At 34.9% G+C, this 22,725-nt stretch overlaps 2 pseudogenes; both read left to right on the top strand.

Moving 5' to 3' along the window:
* The first annotated feature begins 8,519 nt into the window (after positions 1 to 8,519).
* On the top strand, positions 8,520 to 10,143 carry LOC149178869 (putative potassium transporter 12 pseudogene; annotated as a pseudogene).
* A 1,374-nt stretch (positions 10,144 to 11,517) lies between these two features.
* On the top strand, positions 11,518 to 14,882 carry LOC149178868 (scarecrow-like protein 1 pseudogene; annotated as a pseudogene).
* Positions 14,883 to 22,725: the final 7,843 nt, after the last annotated feature.

The following is a 22,725-nucleotide window of genomic DNA, read 5'->3' as shown; positions in this document are numbered from 1 at the left end:
TATGAATCTAACCCTATCTTGGGGAATATTTATGGCATGATCATGACAATGAGGCTCCAAATCTGATTTTGGCCAAACCTCATAAGATTCCAATGCACCCCCTAGTGTATGCTCAAATCCTATTGGATGTGGTAAAGGAGCATCATGTTTTAACACCTTCTCAATTTTAACCACTATGCATCATTTCTTTACCATATTTCCATGTACTTTATGCCCAAGATCTGTATTGAATATGGAGCCCTCGCCCACCTTCACTCCATGTTGCAGAAGATCTACCTTGTCTCCAATAGAAAATGTAGAAGAAACATTTTCACCTATAAACGAATGTAAATAAGGTTAGTATTTACTCAAGAAAACACTTATTATACTATCAATAATATTTAACACGTGCTTCAATATTTTGATTTACCTGTGTCGTGTCTCAAATCTATGATCTTCCATGGATGTATGCCCCCTTCATTAACATCCTCATCAATCAAATGTGGTTGAGTGACATCAATTATCAAAATTGTAACATAACCTGCATTAACCCTTTCTCTGACATAATAAGTTCTAGATTCTATAGATTTGACCCTTCCTAGCCCAATGACTTGATCATTAATAAGGAGATCAATATAGTCCCCTTTGCCAAAATTATATTTTCAATTGTAGCTTGTATAAATTTTGTAACAACAACTAAATCGTAACTTGTAATTAAAGGTTGAACCATGTAAAGTGTGACTTTATATTTTCACAAAAACACACAACTTACGAAAAAGTAATATAGATGAAATAATTTAAATAATATGGTAGTCATAATGTATGTAATGAAACATTGTTTCCCACCATTTAGTGCCTACTACTAAAAATTACTTTACATACAAATTACACAAAAAAATATGTATGAAGACCAAGAAATTATGGATGTAGATAGTATCATAGAATGACAAATATCAACTCATATCAAACCACCAACTTCCTATTTAACTTTAGAAATGACACTTGTAGTTTTGATGCATGTGTATGAATAATGATCATAAGAAATTTGTAGAAGTTGAAGAACCAAAACATGGTCCTTTGGAAAATATAAGAAATTCCAAGATCGATGCTACATAATGTCTAAAATCACTATGAGAAGGAGAAATTATATTTATATTTCACTTAGTGAGGATGTTTGATGTTTGAACTTGATAATCGAAAGCCAAACTAGAGGTTTCCTTCCAAATAAAAGTTTTGGTACTGTAAATACTAGATAATTCTCATTTTTATTCTAAAAGCAAAGAAATTGCATTGGAATAAAAATATAGTATACCTGAATAATACATTTATTCATAAACTTCAAAATTATACAAAGATCACATTATTCTCCATGGATCAAATAATTATGATTGGATTATTATGTTTGTGCCAAAAGGAAAGCTATACAATTATATTTCCTTCCAACTCAAGCACAAATGTAGTGCCAACAACATCACATATTTATACACACTTCTTTTGCACTATCATTTATCTTCATAAATTGTTCCAAATTCAATAAAAGGGCACATCAAAAGATATAACTCTAACCATTGTGATTATTGAGACAATGTCACTCCTAGAGCATTGGTTGCATAATTGTAATGGTGTCTAGAAGAAAGATAATAATTACTAGGTATCCTTCTTGCATAATCACAAATGCACTGCCAAGAACAATATTAGAGTACTAACCTTGGTGAGGGTGAAATCTTGATAGTTTTCCTTTTGGCACAAGAACAAAGAAATCTAGTGCATTCTATAAATCCTTCCAACCAAAAAAAAAAAAAAAACTTTAAATGTAAAAGTTGAATGAAAGTGTCATGTAATTTAAACAAAGTATGGTCACATGATTACATTGAAGTTGAACCAAAATGTGCATGTGTACTAAATAATATAAAAACCCTCAAAAAATAATAAGAATGGAATATTTGATATACAACAAACATTGAAAATTATTTCTAAAATATATTAATAGATCATTCAAAAGATAAAATTACATTCATGAATCATCTCCACCTAACCTCAAGATATTCTCTCAAGTAGATCAAGAATTTTATACATATTTGGCAATTTAGTGTTTTTTGGAAGAGATTTTCTAGAAATTTACCAAAGATCTAATCAATAAATATTTATACATATCCCCAATCCTACATATTTGGCAATTTCTATCTCTTCCACAAAAACACCAAATTCCATTTCACATGGTCTTTCACCCTCAACCATGTCATCCTCACAGACATTAACTATTATTCCTTTGGCAATGCACATGCTTGTTTCTTTGCAATCATGTGTAAGATAAACATTTGTGCATATGAAGGTAACCCTATCTTGGGGAATATTTATGGCATGATCATGATAGTGAGGTTCCCAATCTGATTCTGGCTAAATCTGATAAGATTCCAATACACCCCCTAGTGTATGCTCAAATCCTGTTGGATGTGGTATAGAAGCATCATGTTTTAACACCTTCTCAATTCTAACCATTATGCATCATTTATTTACCATCTTTCCATGCACCTTATACCCCAGCTCTGTATTGAATATGTAGCCCTCACCCACTTTCACTCCATCTTGCTAATGATCTACCTTGCCTCCAAGAGAAAGTGTAGAAGAACCATTTGCACCTGTAAAACAAAGTAAATAAGCTTAGTATTTTCTCAAACAAAACATTTAGTATACTCTCGATAATAATTAACACATGCTTCAATATTTTGATTTACCTATGTTGGGTCTCAAACCCATGATCTCCCATTGATGAATGTACCCTTCATCAACATCCTCCACAATCAAATGTGGTTGAGTGACATCAATTATCAACATTGTATCATAGTCTACATTAACCCTTTCTCATGCATAAAAAGCTCCAAATTATGTAGATTCAACCCTTCCGAGCCCAATAACTTGACCACTAATTAAGAGGTCAACGCATTCTCCTTTTGTAAAATTTATTTTTTCCATTGTAATTCTTATTAATTATGTAAAAAATCAATTGTAGTTTTTAATTAAGGTTAAACCATGTAAAATGTGATTTTATATTTTAGTCAAAACACAACTTTCAAAAAAATAATATGGATGAAATAATTTAAGATATTATGGTAGCTATTTTTTATTTACTGAAACATTGTTCCCTATCATTTAGTGCTTGGTACAAAAATGTACTTTACATATGTGTGTTGTGTGCGTGAGGTCCTAACAATTAGATATCTATGTAGCATTATAGAATGATAGATATTAACTCATATCAAACCACCAAGTTCCTATTTGACTTTGGAAATGACACTTGTATTATTGATGTATGTGTACAAATAATGCTCCTAAGAAAATTGTAGAACTTGTTGGAGAACTACAACATGGTCCTTCATAACATCAAAGAATGTTCAAAATTGATGCTACTTAAGATTTTTAAAAGTCCTAAGTGAAACATAAATTGTATTTATATCTCACTTAGTGAGGATATTTGATGTATAAACTTGATATTTGGAAGTCATTCTAGAAGTTTTCTTCCAAATAAAAGTTCTAGTACCATACATACTAGATAATTCTCATTTTTATTAGTTCCAATGTTAGGACTTCCTACCATTACATATCTGACGACGTACTATTTAGGATGAATACATAGGGATGTTAAACACCTCTAGGTCCCCAAAAAGTGTAAATTTGAGTTTTGTCAGATGTGTGTGTCGATGAAGAAAAAGTGACCTTATGCATCTAGAAATTAGTGAAATTGATTTTGGAAGTTCATAGCTATATATTAGAGATGAAAGAAAAACAATACACGTTGCTAAAAAAATTGTGCTTGTCACTTTATGGTTGCATATTTGTGCATTGAAAGCAAAAACACAACATACTTCAATAATATATTTATTCATAAACTCCAACATTGGACAAAGATTGTATTTTATACATGGAATAGTCCCTATAATATGTGTGTTAAATTTAATTCTATCAAAAACATATTGCTAGCAACAACATTATAGAGCAAAAGAAGTCCAACACATTGTAGATTTCCTTAGAGCAAAAGAAATCCAAAACATTGTAGATTTCCTTCTAAATCAAACACAAGCACATTGCCAATAACAACACTACAAGGTGAAATAAATCTAACACGTGTAATATTTCCTTATAGCGTAAACAGAAGTAAATAACAATATTGTAGGGTGAAACAAATCTAGTGAATGCCATATTAACTTCTAGCACAGACACAAGCATGTTGTCAATAGCAACATTGCAATGTAAAACTAATCTAGTGCATGCTAGATTTCCTTCTAGTAGAAACAAAAGCAAAAATGCAAGGTGAAATAAATCTAATGCATGCATTGTTCTTGTGTTTGTGCGAAAAGAAAATCTAGTGGCACGCTCGATTTGTTTTACTTTGCAATACATGTGTTTATGCTAAAAGGAAATTTAGTGCATGTTGGATTTGTTTTGCTTTGCAATATTGGTGTTTGTGCTAGAAACAAATCTAGCACACACTATATTTGTTTTACCCTTCAATGCTTGTATATGTGCTTTTGTTTTACCTTGCAATTCTCTTGCATTTGCCTTACACTAGATTCATTTTACCTTACGATCCTTGTGTTTGTGATAGAAGCAAATATAGCGTGCGCTAGATTTGTTTTACCCTACAATGCTTTTGTTTGTGCTAGAAACAAATCTAATGCGTGTTGGATTTGTTTTACCATGCAATGTTTTGTTTGTGCTTTTGTTTTACCTAACAATGCTTTTGTTTCTATTTTTCCCTACACTAGAGTTGTTTTACCTTACAATGACCATGTCTATGTTGGAAACAAATCTAGCGCAATGTTTGTGTTTGTGCTAGAAACAAATCTAGTGGACGCTAGATTTATTTTACCCTACAATGTTTTTGTTTGTTCTATAAACAAATCTAACCCACATTAGATTTTTTTACCCTGCAATGCTTGTGATTATTCTAAAAACAAATCTAGCATACGCTAGATTTGTTTTACCTTACAATGCTTGTATTTATGCTAGAAACAAATCTAGTGTGCACTAGATTTGTTTTACCCGTCAATGTTTTTGTTTGTGCTAGAAACAAATCTAGCGGGCATTAGATTTGTTTTACCCTTTAATGCTTTTGTTTGTGCTAAAAACAAATCTATCGTGCGCTAGATTTGTTTTACCCTGCAATGTTTTCGTTGGAAAAATAGAATTTTGAATTAGGCATTGGTGCAACAAGTAGCTCTCCAGAGCAGGTCGGTTGATACTCTGCAAAGCGGTAATAGAAGCAATTCTTGTTTATTGGTCACTGCTTGCTTGTGTTCCTCTGGAAATAATACACAAAATTAAACAAATCTATCTAAGATACCTGTGGGAAGGGGAACAAGATCGTCACCCATTTTCACTTACAGCATGGTCTTCCATAGCCATTCCCAAGCAAATGGGATGAGGCTTAAAAAATATCATTTGGTTCTCTAAGGCTCTTGCTAAAAAAGGTGTCTGGAAATTTCTTCAAGTTACGAGGTTGTGGCCGCAAGTCATAGCAAACAAATATATTTGCCCCTGTTCAACAATGGATTGGATTCATACTCCTAAGTGATTTCCACCCTTTGGATCATTGGTTTGGAAAGCTCTTAAAAATTACGCTTCAGTCATACTACAAGGTCTCAGATGGCGAATTGAAGATGGTACAAAACTTCTTGTAGGGAAAGATCCCTGAATAGGTTGTGGGGATTCTCATATACTCTCTAATCAACTCATCCAAGCTCCTTCACACTCAAAGAATCTTCTTCTTAAATCAGGCCTCTGATCATATGGGTCTGATGGGTTGCCTAGCTTGGAGGCAATTTGTTGACCTACTATTGGAAGGGGCTCTAACTGAAGAATGGAACAAATATATTGAAACTCTTAGTCATAATATGGTATCTCTCTCAAATTCTAAAGACACTCTAGTCTGGTCAAACACCCCCTCGAGTAGCTGCAATCCCAAGTTTGGTTATTTGTCTTTAGCCCATCAACCTCAGGCTTACCCTCCTCCCTGGTGGGTTAAAAAGATCTAGAATCAAAACTATTCGCCTAAAACTAAATTATTCATGTGGTTTCTCCTTAAAAACGAAGTGCCAACATGGGATATCTTACAAAAAAGGTTTTTCTTTATGCCCAGTAGATGCCCACTTTGCTTGAGGACATCCCACATCTCTTCATAAATTTCCCCTTCACTATCAGAGTATGGCTTGAAATTCAGAAGTATATTGGTAACTCACATCAATGGCATGGGGACTCTATGGATATGTGTAAAAAAATGGCTATAAAGAAAACATCCAAAAAACATATGAGCTCTCCCTTTGATGGTCACTTGGGGCATATGGCTGGAAAGGAACAACTCCATTTTTGAAAATCAAGGACAATCCTTTCTCAAAGTCCTTCCTAATATTTCCTCCAAATGTCTTAAAATGCAAAACAAAATTCAAACATCATCCTTAAACATCTCCCTTAAATATAACGTTGGACCATAAATTCTTCACTTTTATTGTTATCGGCTCTGGAATGATTTTTATATATGCAATTATATAATGAAATATGTGTGCACTAATGAAAAAACATTGAGTTTCATTTTTCATAATCACAAACAATGAAAAAAGAATCACACGTAACTAGCATCATTTTGGAAATTTTATATTTATTAAAAATCTTTAACATGTTTTCCTCCCATATCTCATAAAAAGGTGTGAAATTTTTTATATACTGTCCAATAAGCCCAAGGATCGCATACCTTTTAAAACTTTGCATTACCATTATATGTTTCTCCTTGAAGATATATAATATGTTTCTTCTTTAACATATATATTATGTTTCACATTTCTTAATATTTGACAAAATACTAAAGTTGAAAAGAATATAAAATCTCACTTTTTAGAATATTTTATGATATAAGAGATTGATTTAAGTGATGTTTTGGGTTAGGAGAGGTTAGCTTTATATAATAAAAAAATATTAACAATTTTAAAGTCTAAATTTTGACAATTCAACATAATTTGGCTTTACATAATAATAAAAAAGAAATTAAGAATTTTTATTTCATATATCTTATTCATAACATTTTAATGGTTTATTCATATAGTAATAAAAAATTCATATTTATAGGCAATTTGAAAATGATAATTTTAAGAGTGTTTACATCTAAAAAGTGCGGGAATAGTTTGAGATATGGTAGCACACACTATCCCATCATTGTGAGTTTTTAATACCATGAAAATGATCATTTAAGAGTGTTTACAACGAGGGAATAGTTTGAGATATGATAGAACACATTATCCCATCATTGTGAGTTTTTAATACCATGTTTGTTAACTAGTGAGAAAAAATCACATGGAGAGAACATAGAAAAATAACCGAATGTAGAGAATTAAAAAAAACAAAAACAAAAACAAAATTTGTAAAAAAGTCATAAAACAAATATTATATACTTTTAAATTTTGTATTTGTAATTTAACTGAAAAAAAAACAAAAAAAACAAAAACAAAAAAAAAAAACAAAACAAAAACAAAAACAAAACAAAAATTAGTAAGAAAAATTCATAAAACAAATATTATATACTTTTAAATTTTATATTTGTAATCTAACTTAAAAAATTAACATACTCGTAGAGGAGCTAATTTATTTGCAAATATTTCCTGGTACCTAAAGCCATCACTTATATTTTATTAATTTATAAATAATTTATATTTTATTAATTTATAAGTAAATAAACAATTAACACTGTAAATTGTTACACAATTAATGCTATATAAAAAAGGTTAAAATTTTATCTATGATTTAGTATTAATGTTTTAACATGGTCTACGATGAAGCCATTATCACCTAAATCAATTTAAACTATTTATGATTTAATATTCAATAATCCAACAAAACTACAATGAACATCTTCCACGAGCTTATCATCTTTATAACATATATTGCTTCAGCTGAGATTCGAGTGTGTCAATTTTGTTTCATAACTACGGGTTATCGCTCTGTATAATTTTATTGGTATTAACGTGACCTCGGAGAATTTTTCTGATGAGATAAGAAAAACGCTCTGATCGAAGGATGGTAATGTATTCATAGAAATCATTGGAAAAAATCATTTGGGTATGAGGATTTTCAAGATTTCAATGGAAATCTAGATGTGGGATGCGATGTTATGATGTGGGTCGAAGAGATTGAGCTCTTTCTTTTTCTGGATTATGGGATTTGAATGCAGGATTTGTTTCTATGGATGATAAAATTATGAGATTGAGGATTGTGGTCTTTGAATGCAGAAATTGCTTCTTTGGATGATAAACTTGTGCTTTTTTTATAAACAGTTGTGGGGATTCTCCTAAGTTTTTATTGATTTCTCTTTTGTGTATCATTCTTGTCATTGTCAACCCCATTATCATATCAATGTCTGGGATGAGAAAGACAGGGATGGGATCAGTGAGGGCTCAATGTCTTTGTTGTCATCAGAGTCCAGGTGGGTTGATGGCAGTGAAATGGAAGGGTAATCCCCAAGGTGGTTTGTTGACGATGATCAGACATGACACAAAATGAGGTGTAGGCTCGTTCTAAAGACCAAGTGAGTGGATTCCTTTGATGTGGAGGCCATGGAGGTGCCCAGTGTTCATAAGGGCCATGATAAGGACCTTTCATTAGGACGGACGCTCGGCTTGGCATTCCAAACACTTGGAGTGGTCTATGGAGATATGGGTACCAACCCCTTGTATGTTTTCACTAGTGTATTCATCCAAGCTCGTACCAAAGGAGAGGAAGATGTTTTGGGTGCATTAGCTTTAGTGATGTACACAATAGCCCTCATCCCTTTGGCTAAATATGTGTTCATTATGCTCAAAGCCAATGACAATGGTGAAGGGGGGACATTTTCCTTATACTCTTTGATTTGCATATATGCAAAGGTCAATCTGCTCCCCAACCAGCAACCATCAGATGAAAAAAATTCCAGTTTCAAGCTCAAGTTGCCCACCCCGGAACTGGAAAGATGATTAAGAATCAAAGAAAGCCTTCAGAGAAGTACAAAATTGAAGACCCTACTGCTACTCTTGTTTCTCATGGGTACTTCCATGGTAATTGGGGATGGCATACTTACACCTGCAATATCAGTCATGTCTGTTGTGAGTGGCCTGCAAGATGAAATATCTAGCTTTACGGAAGACACAGTGGTCATTGTCTCAATCATATTCCTGGTGATCTTGTTCAGCATAAAACAGTTTGGTACAAGCAAAGTAGGCATGACATTTTCTCCGGCACTCATGATATGGTTTTTCTCTATTGGTTCTATTGGACTTTACAATATTATTTAACATGACATGACAATTTTAAGGGCATTCAATCCTGTTTATATCTATTACTTGTTCAAGAGGAACACTATCAAAGCATGGATGTCCCTAGGAGGTTGCGTGTTATGCATAATAGGAGCTGAAGCTATGTTTGCTGATTTGGGTCACTTCTCAGTAAGATCCATCCAAATAGCCTTCACATGTGTAGTATTCCCATGCCTACTATTGGCTTACATGGATCAAGTTGCATATCTTATGAAGCATCCCTCTGTGGTGGAGAAGGTATTCTATGCTTCAATTCCAGATGGTTTTATCTGGCCAGTCTTCGTGATAGCTACTGTTGTTGCCATGATTGCAAGCCAGGCAATGATCTCGGCAACAATTTCATCTATTAAAATGTCCATGGCCCTAGGATGCTTTCCCAGATTGAAAATAATTCACACATCCCGACGGTTCATGGGTCAGATCTACATTCTTGTCATCAACTGGGTTCTAATGATAATGTGTGTCTTGGTATGTGATTGTTTTAGGAGCACGGCCGAGATATCAAATGCATATGGCATTGCAAAGGTAGGGATGATGATGGTGACTACAAGCCTAGTGACTCTTGTCATGGTTCTTATATGGGCAAAAAATATATTCCTTGTGATTGGATTTCCTGTTCTATTTGGATCAATTGAGCTGATTTATTTTTCTGCAGTTTTGATGAAAGTGGGGGAAAATGGTTGGATAAATGGTTTTTTCCACCTGCTTCCTTCTTGTGATGTACATTTGGAACTATGGAAGTGTTCTGAATTATCAGGAGTTGTATATCTTGTTGGTCACGGAGATGTCAAGGCTAGAAAGGATTCATGGTTTCTTAAGAAACTGGTTATAATCTACTTCTATGCTTTCATGAGGGCAAACTGCAGGGCAGGCCCTGCAAGCCTCAGTGTACCTCACACCAATCTCTTGCAAGTTAGCATGACATATACTATCTAACTTGAAGGTTTCCATGAATCAGACATGCTGAATGTTTTTCAAGGACCAAGTCACAACATCAATATGGTGATGGATAACAAAGATTTCCTTGAAGGTGGCAGAGATGAAGTGAATTTTAATGTGAAGTTAATAATCATAAGTTTTGTTGTCGACCAAGATCTTCATTACTTAGTCCTTGATTTTGTTTGATAGAGAATAATAGCCATTCCTACGATTAATCACTGATATTTATGAACAAAGACACCATTCTTTTTTCAATGAAGGTGATAGGTGGTATTTTATATGCATGGTTAAGCCTAAGATAAGCCATGTTTTCTACATAAGAAAGTTATATTAAGTTATATCCATGAAAATGAGAGGAAGATGACATTGCATGTTTCCTCGTATAGCTAACCATCGCTCAATAACTTTGGATGCTTCTCCACCTCATTCATTACATCATTGCTTAAGAACCTTGGATGCTTCTCCATTTTTTTTGACATCATGTATTGATTATGTTGTTGATGGAGGTTTTACACTAATTTTTTCAACATCGAGCTTACTAGGGCTTGCACCACCGGGGTTATTATAGTAAGAATCTCATGAGGTTTGCATAGCCATGATTATTAGAATCAAAATAGTAGGATTTGCACAAAAAAATAGTTCATAGAGCTTTCCTGCTGGGGAGAAAATCACAAGTTCAACTTCTGCAGTGCAGAGCACCGAGAGCTCGTAAGCTTTCTTCAGCAATCCACCTACGTTTGGAAAATGTAGCCTGCCTGCTGGCGATGTTCTCAATCCTCTTCCTCTGCATCTTTCCCCTCACTATTCTTGTATGTCCTCTTTCGTTTTTCCCTCCAAACAAACCCTCTCAAATCGAGAAAGCAGAACAACTCACTCGATGAGAATCCAATTATCGCTTCTAACGATAACCCAATACGATACCAGAAGTGATCACACAAAACCTCATTGACTCTTCATTTGTTTGGAAAAGAGCCAAGCATATACTTCTGACGAGGGTTTCCGTCTCAAGTCTGGCTCGCAGGACGTCGCTTAGTCAATTGCGAGAAAAGTTTTCCACCTGCCTGTCACATACGGTCTGTCACACTATATATTAAAATCAGGGACAATCCTTTCTCGGAGTGGACAATCCATTTGAATGCATTGATCAATGCTTTGTGCAATGCTGGTAGAGTGGACCATGCAAGGAACTATCTAATGGAGATGAAAAATTTTAAATCCTGATATAGTTTGCTATAGGACATTCATTGGAGGCCTATGCAAGTTGGGTATGGTGGATGAGGCAGTGAATCAACTGGAGATAATGATTAGAAAGGGTCTCTCACCCACATATGCTCTGTACTCTTCACTCATCAAAGCTTGCTGCAAATCAAAGAAAGTTCAAGCCGCTGCCCAGATACTGAACCAAATGCTTAGGGAACGTGTTGTTCCAAGTTATGCAAGTTTTATCTATGGCATGCATCATCTTGGGAAGGTAGGAAAAAAAATTGAGGCATAAAAAGTTCTTGAGGAAGTGATAGATTGTAAATTCTCTGTACATGTTAAAGTATACACAGAAGTAATGTCTGCTCTATTTCAGGCCAGTGAAGTGGAAAAATCATTACAATTAGAAGACAAAATAATTAGAAGAGGTTGTGAAACTGACTTTTTGACTCTGTAAAACAGTGTTTCTCTAAGGGAAAAATTGATGAGGTATCCAAGCTTTTAGAAGGCATAAACCAAAGATATCTGGTACCAGGTATTACATTATGAAAAAATTGAAATGGTCAGATTTATTGTTTTTCCAAGGAGACCACTCTTGCTTGAAGGAATGGAGAGGGCTCTGCTCGTAAGAAAGTACTGAACCAAGACCATTGTCAAAAAATGTTGAACCAAGAGTATTGTTAAAATGCAATGTTGCTTAGTTGCATGAAAATTTAATTGTCCAAAATTTAATTTTGGACTCTTTGCTGGCAAAATTTCATATAAAGGTATGCCCTTTTGCCTTATAACATGATGATTTTAATGAAAATGGAGGAAGGGAATCAATTTCAGAGAATCAACTGAAGTTAAAAAATATTAGATTATCAATTATAATCCATAGGAAGGGAGGAAAATAAAGGGTATGGTTGTGCTTAGCCTAAAACGTTTGCCTCTCATTTGAGAACTTTGCAAAAACTCAACTTTATTTCTGAATCTATAAACACAACTCTAAGTTTACATCTCAGTTTACAGGTAAAGATTTGGTTTAAAGCAAATCTAGAAATAAGAATAAGCAAATCCAGAACTAAGAATTTGAAGCATTATTATTGTGGCAGAGCAAGGCAACTAAAATTTGAGTGCGTGGGAACAAAGTGGGATCTAGAACATGGAAAACTCACCAAAAAAAACAACAAATATTGTGGAAAGCGGAAAAGAGGAAAAAGAGCATCATTCCTTTGTTAATTCTCATACAGAATACAAATTAGATGCATGGTGTGAAGGAAAATGAAATTTACAGGTTTGTGGTTGAAATTTATTGGTGTATCTATACGTGTGGCCCCAAATCATTTGTAGGTATCATACCTGTAATTATGGGTAAGGCCATATTTAATTTGATTTATTTGAAACTAGGTTTGTGGTTAATTCCAACCTAGGAAAACTTGATATATAGGTTCAATAACCTTCTTGTGTTGTATGCCCTCATTGTGTAGGCTCAATAACCCTCTTGCTGTGTGTGCCTTTGTTATGTGGGCCAATAACCCCTCTTGAGAGGATGCCTCATTCGAGTTCAACTCGAGCTCTCATTTGTCTCGTCTCATCTTGTGGTTGGAATTTTCCCACACTCTTGCATCTATGTTTTAACTTTTAACTTTTCAGCACAATTGTACTTGGGTTTTGCTCTCTCTGGTGCACTTTTGAGGAGGCTATTTCAATATTTTGGGTGAGATTTGATTCCATCACTTCTCTCATTGACCCTTGTAAATATCAATGGTCGTAGGTTATGTAACAAATTCACATGCTTTCATAACTTCCAGTGTTGTAAGTCGCAGCTGCAATAGCAGTTCATTGTGGCACCATAGGTTTTGGTATCAAGTTCTTCTGGATTATCTGCAATTAAATCCATTTCTGGTCATTATTTCAAACCTTCTATCAACAATTCATTTTCAGGACAAGACAATGTCAAGGAAATTAACACGCCTCTCTACTGTTATTTATATTAATATTTATTCAACTATCGTTGGTTGAATGACTATCAACTTTTCCATAGAATTCATCACCCCATAACTCTTTCAGAAACCATTATATTCATCTTGTTCTTAACAGAAACAACCCCCCAATTTTAAGAGTTGTTATCAAGCGCTGGGAGCTATTTCCACAAATGCAACATTTTGGCAAACATTTCTTTATCCACCCAGGACATACACATTCATTTATCCATTTAAGGCATGTTCACATTCAACAACATTCCAAGAAAAATACAGTGAAACATGGCATGTAAACTAATGCAGCCTTGCAGGTACACACATATCTATTACTCTTTCATATTCACAAACTTAACCTATCAATTGCTCGTCTGTATATTCATCGACTTTCAAACTTAATAAATAAAATCAGCCCAAGACAGACTAAGAGTAAGACCTAAGAACTATAATTATCATGGACACCATAAATAACATGCACGAACCAAAGAGGGCCTACAAGGCATAACACTAAAACCATTGATGATGTCAATAACAGAGTGCGTGAGGATGCCATCCCATCATACCGAGAACTTCCAGATTGGAAAAATTTAATAAATAAAATCAGCCTAAGACAGTGACTAAGACTAAGACCTAAGAACTGTAATTATCATGGACACCATAAATAACAAACACAAACCAAAGAGGGCTTACAAGGCATAACACTAAAACCATTGATGATGTTAATAACAGAGTGTAGGAGGATGCTATCGCATCATACCGAGAACCTCCAGATTGGCAAAACTTTGGGCACATGTAATGCCTTATAAACCACTTCGTCCATACACACATAATTAGGAGGGGAGTCTTAATGTGGAATCAGATCCCAACATAAGGATAAGCCACTATATCGATGTGGACTCAGATGTCCAACCATGGATACTTAAGATAAATCCATATGAGGTTTTAGTAGTAAACTTTGCATTCCAACTGCATCACATGCTCGATCAAAGTGTGTCTACAAAGAACTCATGTGACCGGCTTCTGAGGATGGTGAAGTCTCTCAACCCTAAAGTAGTCACAGTAGTAAAACAAGAGGTTAACACTAATAATACACCTTTCATCCCCCAGTCCATGGAAGCATTAAACTATTACTCATCAGTGTTTGAGTCGCTAGATGCTACACTTAAAAGGGATAGCAGAAATCGTATGAATGTTGAAAAACAATGCCTTGCCTGAGACACAGTGAACATAATTGCTTGTGAGGGAGAAGAAAGGATTGAGAGGTATGAAGTTACAGGAAAATGGAGAGCTAGAGTGACTATGGCAGGATTTAGTGTATATCATCTCAGTGCTAATGTTAAGGACACGGTTAAATCTTTGCTCTGTTAATCATATTGCAATAGCTATAAGACTAAGGAAGAAGGAGGAGCTATGTATTTACTATTTTGGATGGTTGGACAAAATTCTCATTGCAACATCTGCTTGGCATTGAGAGGCAAGGACTATAAGAATGTTCTTGTACAAGAATTTCTTACAATTTATCAATACCATTGTTGAAACTGCATGTGACTTTCATGTGTGTCAGGGAAGAGTTCAGAAACCTGACACAATAACTTATTATAGGGGTAAAAGATGAAACTAATTTAAGGAAACAATGGTTTTTACCTGTCCTGTTCAACCAGGGATAATAGTGATAGTTATTCGTTTGTATTTTGCTTCCTTATCCAGGTAGACAGGAAAATGCTAAGGCTTGCTAAAATCAGTGATATGCCTGCCTGCACAGTGGGTAATTGGATAGAGATAGTTACTATTTAACTTTCAGGAACTTATGCTTCACTAGCTAAAAAGTTTTGGATTTTTTTTTCTTATGACCTTGAGTACAGAGTCTCATAATCAACTAGAAGAAAAATCAAGTCTATCTTTCAATTGCTTGAACCAGGACTATATCACGGATATTACAACAATAAAAGAAATAATTCCAGTCTATAGAAAGGTAGCATAGTAATAACATACTTGAGTTTTCGGGGTGCTTCAAACAATCTCGTCCTAAAGATAGGATTCCAGGTTGTTTGCAGATTTTAATTGGTGAGGTTGGCTCTAATTTTGGAACTTTGTTGGCTCTGCTGCAGGTATCATTTTGCCCCAAATCTTCGCCAAGCCTTTTTCATGGACTCACTAAAGGACTCTCATTTTCTGCATCCTTCATATGAGTAAACCTTCGACCCAGCACTGGTTTTCAATACAAACTTTCAAAGAGAGAAACTGGCAGTTTGGAGCAGGTTACAAGACCTCCTTCTATAATGAACAGAGATGACCCCGAAATGTGGCAAAAGTTCTCCCCTTCAGCTGGTGCTAAAGAAAACAAAGAGCTTCTCTCTGAAATCTCTAACGGCGTGCTTGGATGGCCTAATCTGACCAAAACTACAAAAATGTACCATGAGTTTTCCTCTACGTTGTTATATTGTGAAGGATAGTGTTTCCCTCAATTACTAACCATTCCAATAGCCCCTGCTTCCTGATCCATTAGTTTTGACTTCTCCAGACACTAAAGAGCATTAACGATTCTATTCCATTACACAAAGATGAGCTGGAAGGGAAAACCCTTCGGAGCATAGTATTTCATGTTGAGGTATCAAATTCTTGGTTCCATGGAAATAGAAACCGCATGAAGATATCTACGAACCACTTGAACATAAAAAATGTTCAGTCTCAAAACTCTGAAGTAAATTTGTAAAGAATGTAGCATTAGCTTTCTTGGCTTAGTGAAATCCCTAATTTTCTATCCTATTTGCCTGTCTTAAAAATCTCACGAAAACCTGTAAAGATTGTGCCATTGTGTACGCTTAGCCTCTAAAAGCCCTAGCTTTCTATCTTCTTCTGTGTAATTTGAATAGAACACCATCAAATACCAGAATTATCAATTCCCATTCTCCAAAACTTTGAAATGTGCGGAACTGAGACATAAATCATTCAATCAAACCACTCGAAATGCATCTGAATGTTGATCCATTAACTTAAAGAACTTCTTCCCAAACTCTGTCGTTTTTTAAACAAAATTTTGAGCACAACCTTGTCTAGTCCATTTATAGAGAGCGTTAGTTTATGAAATCTTGCCTGTAAGCCAAAATAGAGTCAAAATTTTCCATTGAAAGCTCAGAATAACTGAACCAGAAAGAACCCTTGTGAAATTTGCTGCTTAAAACATTGTTTTGAGCACGGCCTCTTTCTTCAGATTTAGTTTAGATAATACGGTAGCTTATTTAATGAAATATTTCCAGAAAGTCGAAATATGGCAAATTTTTCCAATCAAGAACTCTAAATAATTTCATTAGGACAAGGCGTAGAGGATTCATGACGGCGACAAGAAAATAATGGCGCTTTGCAATTTTAGCACTCTCTTGCAGAAAAATACCTTTTCTGAAATCGTTTTGACCACGAAGAAACGCAGATGAACTGTTGGAAGTCGTGCAGAGAGAGATCTGGTGGCTCGTGGATCGATTCTGGGGCAATGTTTATGCGATTGCAAACCATGATTGTTCAAATGCGAGCTACTGAGCTCGTTGAGAGGGATACGCGCAATGGCGCCAAACTACCAAGAGGATTTGAATTTAAAGGCGGGATAGAATATCTACCATCCGATCATGTCATCGACGGCCATATATTTGTGTTTCAGTAAAACGGATTTTCAAAGAATTTGAAATATTATACATTTTATAGAATTTGAAATATTATACATTTTATTATTTAAGCTGAATAATAGTTTTACTTTGGAAAAATAATTGGGCACATCAAATAAAATATTGATGCGACGGACATAGAACTCCGAAACAATAATGCACCCTTCTCTTACTCCAAAACAATAATGCACCCTTCTCTAGCTGATGTGTCAATGGTTTCTTTGAAGTGGAACTTAAAGAATTAAGTAATTATTCATTATTAAATTGGGATTTTATATAAATTAATTGATTATTTATTAATGTTAATTTCATTTTATAATTTTATAGTAATTTTTAATAGATTTTTGTTAAAGATAATTATTTGAGCTATTATTGTATCAAGATTTTTGTTGTGTCTTTTATTATTATATTTTAATCCACTTTAAACATGCTCAAAATATGTTTTCATCTTCATTTGTGGAGATTATCTACTTGCATATTCAAAAAGTTTTGATGTAGTTTTTGCCTTAAAAAATGACTATTGTGATTGTGATGGTGAGAAATTATTCTATAAACAGTGTTAAGGGTTATTTAGAATAAATGAGAAATTCTTTTTGAATATATAAGACTAATCTTTGAGAGAATAGATATATATTCCCTAATTATCACATAAACAAGGGGTTAATCTTGCATTTAGTGCTTTATCTCTGTGGAGTTTCGCTAAACAAAGGGAATACCTCCTCCTGTGTGACTTCGATTGTCCCTCCCTCTTACAGGATTGCAAAGCATTAAGAATTGAATCTTCTTTATTTTAAAGATGTAGTCTTGTCGAATATACCAAAAACATAGTAGGATTCTTTCATTATTGACAAAATCAAGTACATGTGCAAGGGAAGTATTCATCTATGGATGGTTAACAAGTTCATTAATAACTACAAGCAAACGCTTCAAACTATGTATTTAATGATCTCTAGTCATCATCTAAAGAGTTCAAGAATCAAATCAATTCCAACCTAAGTTCTAAGTATATGGTAAACCTCTACTCTAGAGGTTCTATTATTGTAAAATTCCAACTCTATGGAAATTGTGGCAATGTCTCGAAGGAGGGACTTTCTTTTTGGGGCAAAACTAACCTTTTTTCAAAAGATAGTTTCTATAATTGAATCCATCTTCAATATCCATTTCTTCAGCCCCACTTTGGATTTGAATATTAAATCTCCCCCTACTTATTTTTGGATGAGATGATCTTTCAAAAGCCAACATAAATAAATTGGGGACTTACAACAATATACAAACTAAGCAAGGAAGGGTATACACACATGTGTTATAATTTGCATTGAAGTTGACTTGAGCAAAGGTATAACAATGCATATTTATTTAAATATTGGTGATTTTAACAACCACGTCCATTAGATTAAAATAATGATACTTTATGTGTATCTATATGCAAAGACAAAATACTTGAAAGGCACCTTCCCAACAACAAAGGTCATTATAAGAAAAATGGAAAAATAACAAGTTGATGGGTGGTATGATTGAATGAAGAATCAAAGGGCAAGAAAGAAGAGACATCCAAGTTTAGTCCTAATAAAAGATTTTATGGCCCCTTCCAAGGAGTGCGTTATTAAGAGGGACACAAACATGATCATGGAGTCTGTGCTAAAGTCTTATGGGAGAAATAGGAAGCATGTGAATGAGATATTATGGATTTCAAAAGAGAAATCATGTTATTCAATCCAATAGAAGCAAGGGGATTGGTGCTACTTGAGACTCCATAAGCTCTAAATCAATTGGTGAAAGCAAGAAGTCTAAAAGATAAATGCAAAGAAAGGAATATACATCTATGTACAAATCTACAATAAATAAATTCAAAATTATACAGTGTTTCCATATAGACAATGTTAGGTCCCTATAACACTAGTGATTCCCCCATTACTAGTGTCATTATGGCCCTTACTGTTATTGTTGTGCCCTTATTGTCCCCATATTGTTATTATTGTTCCCCATAGAAGCCCACTATTGTTATTTTTGTGCCATTATATTATTATTGTTATGTCGACTTTGATTATATTGTGACCCCTTAGACTCCTATATATAGAAAGGAGGTTTTGTCATTTGTATCATCCAATAATTGTTCTTTTGTGTAATGTAAAGGAGGTTTCCCCCTCGAAGCGGCTGATTTCTAAGTTGTTGATCTATCTTTTCTATCTTTTTGTGAGTTGGTTTCATAACAAACAACCTAGGTTCGAACCCTAAAAAGTGTAGGGTCTTTGTGAGTGTTTGTGAGGGAATGTGTTTGACATCACATAATTGGATTCCCTTCATCATCAAAGAGACATGTGTCCCAAAAGTCAATTTGGTTTAAGTGGATGTTAATATGATACATTGTATATTGTCTGAGGGTAGTAGCACAATTGGAATGTCGGCAAGCCCTTGTGTATCCAAGTGATCGAAAGTTCAATCCCCCGGACATGTCTCACCAATTGAACTTAAAAAAAATATGATACATTGTATATTGCAAAGCCATTAAGTTAAGTAATGACCTTGGCTAACCCAAATATTTAATTAGAATTTAAGCTCAAACACAACATTAGAAATGAAACCTTCACTCTAGATCTAAGGATATAGGGGTCAACATTGGATATTGGATACAAGACAAGGTGATCAAATGTATCTCTTGGACTAGCATTTTTTACAAAGGAATACAAATTTTAATGCTTATATTAACACGTATGTATAATATAATAATGAAATAGTCACTCTTTAATTCATGGATAAAAGTGTTGGTGTGGAAGGAAATCTCGAGGGATGTGTCACTATAGTCATAAAAATTGCATTTATTGTGGTACATGGAGAACTTATTAATTGGGTGTAGCTTTAAAAATGGATAGGAGTGTTATCCTCCCCACCTAATTGCAATTCCTACAAATGACATATTTAGTGATTAATGAGTATATTGTTGTAATAATTTTGAACCCTGTGTTAAGAAATCCCTATGCAATCCAATTTAACTTAGGTACCATCCTCAAAATGAGGAGAAGTCATTTGTGGGTTTCCTTAGAATGTGTATTTCAAGGAAGAATGTGTACTTTGTCGATATGTTGAAAGGTTTTACGGTCTTTGTGTTTTAGTGTACCATGTCATGTTTGGCATTGAGCGTTGGGTGTGTTGGAAGCCAACTCTTGGTAAACTCAGATACACTTGTCCTAAGGAGGGAGTTGGGGTTTTAAGGTTCTCTGGTTGTAAAAGCTTTCAAAGTCAATGTTTTTCATCCTCTTCTTGCATATCGCAGCCTCAAGGCCATTCGATGAGTTGGTGGTCATGCTTAAGGTTTTCATCCTATTCTTGCATTGTGCTTAAGGTTGATTGGTACCTTGTTCCATGAATTATGATCAACTTTGGGTCCTCTTTCAGTAGACACCTCCTAGCCACAATATTAAAGGCAACATATCTTGTTGGTAATTCCTATATCGAAAATTTTTATTTTCATAGTCCAGGGGTTGGGAATACACAATGCCCATCCACTTGAGCTCAATTTTATCTCACAAAACTTCATTGGGATCTACCTAAATACATATGCAAACATAAGTGAAAATGCCTTTCAAAAGTCTTTCCTTGTCTACTTTGACGAATCTTCCAATAAAAGCCACCTTTTCTAAGAGATCTAGATGGGTAAAGTGAATGGGAAAACTGGGAATCTTACCCATACTAGAGTAGTCATCGGCAACATAATGAGAGGATTGAAGTTGTGAAACCATGGCTTCATTAGAAGACCAACTCATCCCCAAAGCCATGGACCTTGGTCAAGGATTTTTTTCTTATCCTCAAGACATTTGAAGATCACCACAAAAAAATGGGTCTACATCCACCCAAACCGGCGTTCATCCAATCCTATCATAATCGAACAGAAAAACACTATTTTTTCAATAGCAAATGGGGAATAAAAGTATCATCCAAGGATAATGACCATCGCATCAATCGCTCAATCACAAGGGAGGAGCAATAATTCTAGAATCACACGTCTTTGATTTCTGTTGATTTAACTCTGAACACTCACGTAATATTCTCTTGCTTGGCGAATTAAACACCACTGCATGGAATGGACGAGGATTGAGCCGAACCCTAGATGAAGCCCACTTCATTCTCATCTAAACACAAAACTATATACGTCAAAGCTATTACAATAGATTCTAACTGTCAACACCTCGAGGTTCTGTTTATATGTGGCTACCTTTTATGGTTACTATTGAATGTGTGATTGGAAATAGTAATGGCAACTTAGGGCTACCAAATTTCCTTCGATTCCCTCACTACATCCTAACGCAAATAGTTGTTCAATGCCTTGGTTGTCTTTCAAAACTAGTAGGCAACGTCTTCTTTGATATTTCTCAATGGTTTTAATTCCACTACAATCACAACTTTCATTTACATAAACTTCGTGTTTTCGCACGAGCGACGATTGTTCCAAGGTGAAATGTCACTTGGATGGTTTCAATGTTGTTGACCCGTCATAACTAACTAATGGATATGCCCATTACAATTTTATACCACCCCATTATCAATATCAATTATGCATGGGATACAATTAAAGCAACTTTTCACATTAATTTTATATGAGCATGAGAACATGTATTAACAAGCAGCCCATAAAGCCTCATTTTGAATGCTATAGTCGCTTAGAAGGAATTCCTCTTGTAGTAGCATCCTCCCTTTGTAGATAAGCCTCAAAAGCGAAAATAGAATTCTTATACGTTCTTAGAGTTTGGTAGCAAGCATGACTACCAAGTTAGCTGTTGACATCGTGATACATATAGTCCCTTGTGAGAGAGGTTTTACAAATATTATGAAAAGGGGTTGTTATGGATTTGAAAATCCATGCTTTACTAGTTTTTTCCACGAGAAGTGAGGGACAAATTCATGCCTACCCTATTCATCACGGTGAAATTTTTTGACAAACATATCCCAAATGGCCAAAGTGCTGCCCCACTTAGCTCATTCAGGTGTTTTTTCAAACATTGTGCGCGCAACCAAAGAACTTGTAGATTTGGGAAGCAACTTGGCAGATTGGACAACTACATTGTAGTGGTTCCCATACCCTGAGTGACCAACTCAATCCAACGCCTTGGGCCATGGTCGAGCCCAATGATCTTTCAAAAAATAGTTTGATGAACTGTCGTTTCAAGCCTTAAAAGACAATGGCCACCAATACCCATATTCCACTACACGATATTGATCATCCCTGGTGCCACTACCAACAATCTAACGAGAGGTGGTGATACCAAACCCAGTGCTTTGAAAACTGGAAACCTCTGAGCTCCTCTCAGTTGCCTCGGGGTGGTCCACATGAGATTGTGGTGCCGCAAGTTCCAATGTCTTCTCCTTCTTGGCATCCTACTTATGGTCATCTGGGGAGCCCTTGTGATTTAAGCCACCATTGATTGTGGTGCCACGAGTTCTAATGTCTTCTCCTTCTTGGTGTCCTACTTATGGTCGTCTAGGAAGCCCTTGTGATTCAAGGCACCACCATGCACTTATCCCTTTACCTTGACATGATTCAAACTCAGAACAACTACAAAGATGTGATTCTCATAAAACATCGAAATCTCTTCTCATGTGAACCTAAGTCATCAACCACACTCTTTAAAAAAAACCTTAAAATGAATTGAACCTAGGTAGAAA

This window comes from Pinus tabuliformis, chromosome 4_1 (assembly GCF_031772625.1).
Source record: "Pinus tabuliformis cultivar Carrire ecotype Pingquan chromosome 4_1, CPIR1, whole genome shotgun sequence".
Taxonomy (NCBI): Eukaryota; Viridiplantae; Streptophyta; class Pinopsida; order Pinales; family Pinaceae; genus Pinus; species Pinus tabuliformis.
This window is presented reverse-complemented; position numbering and strand designations above follow the sequence as displayed.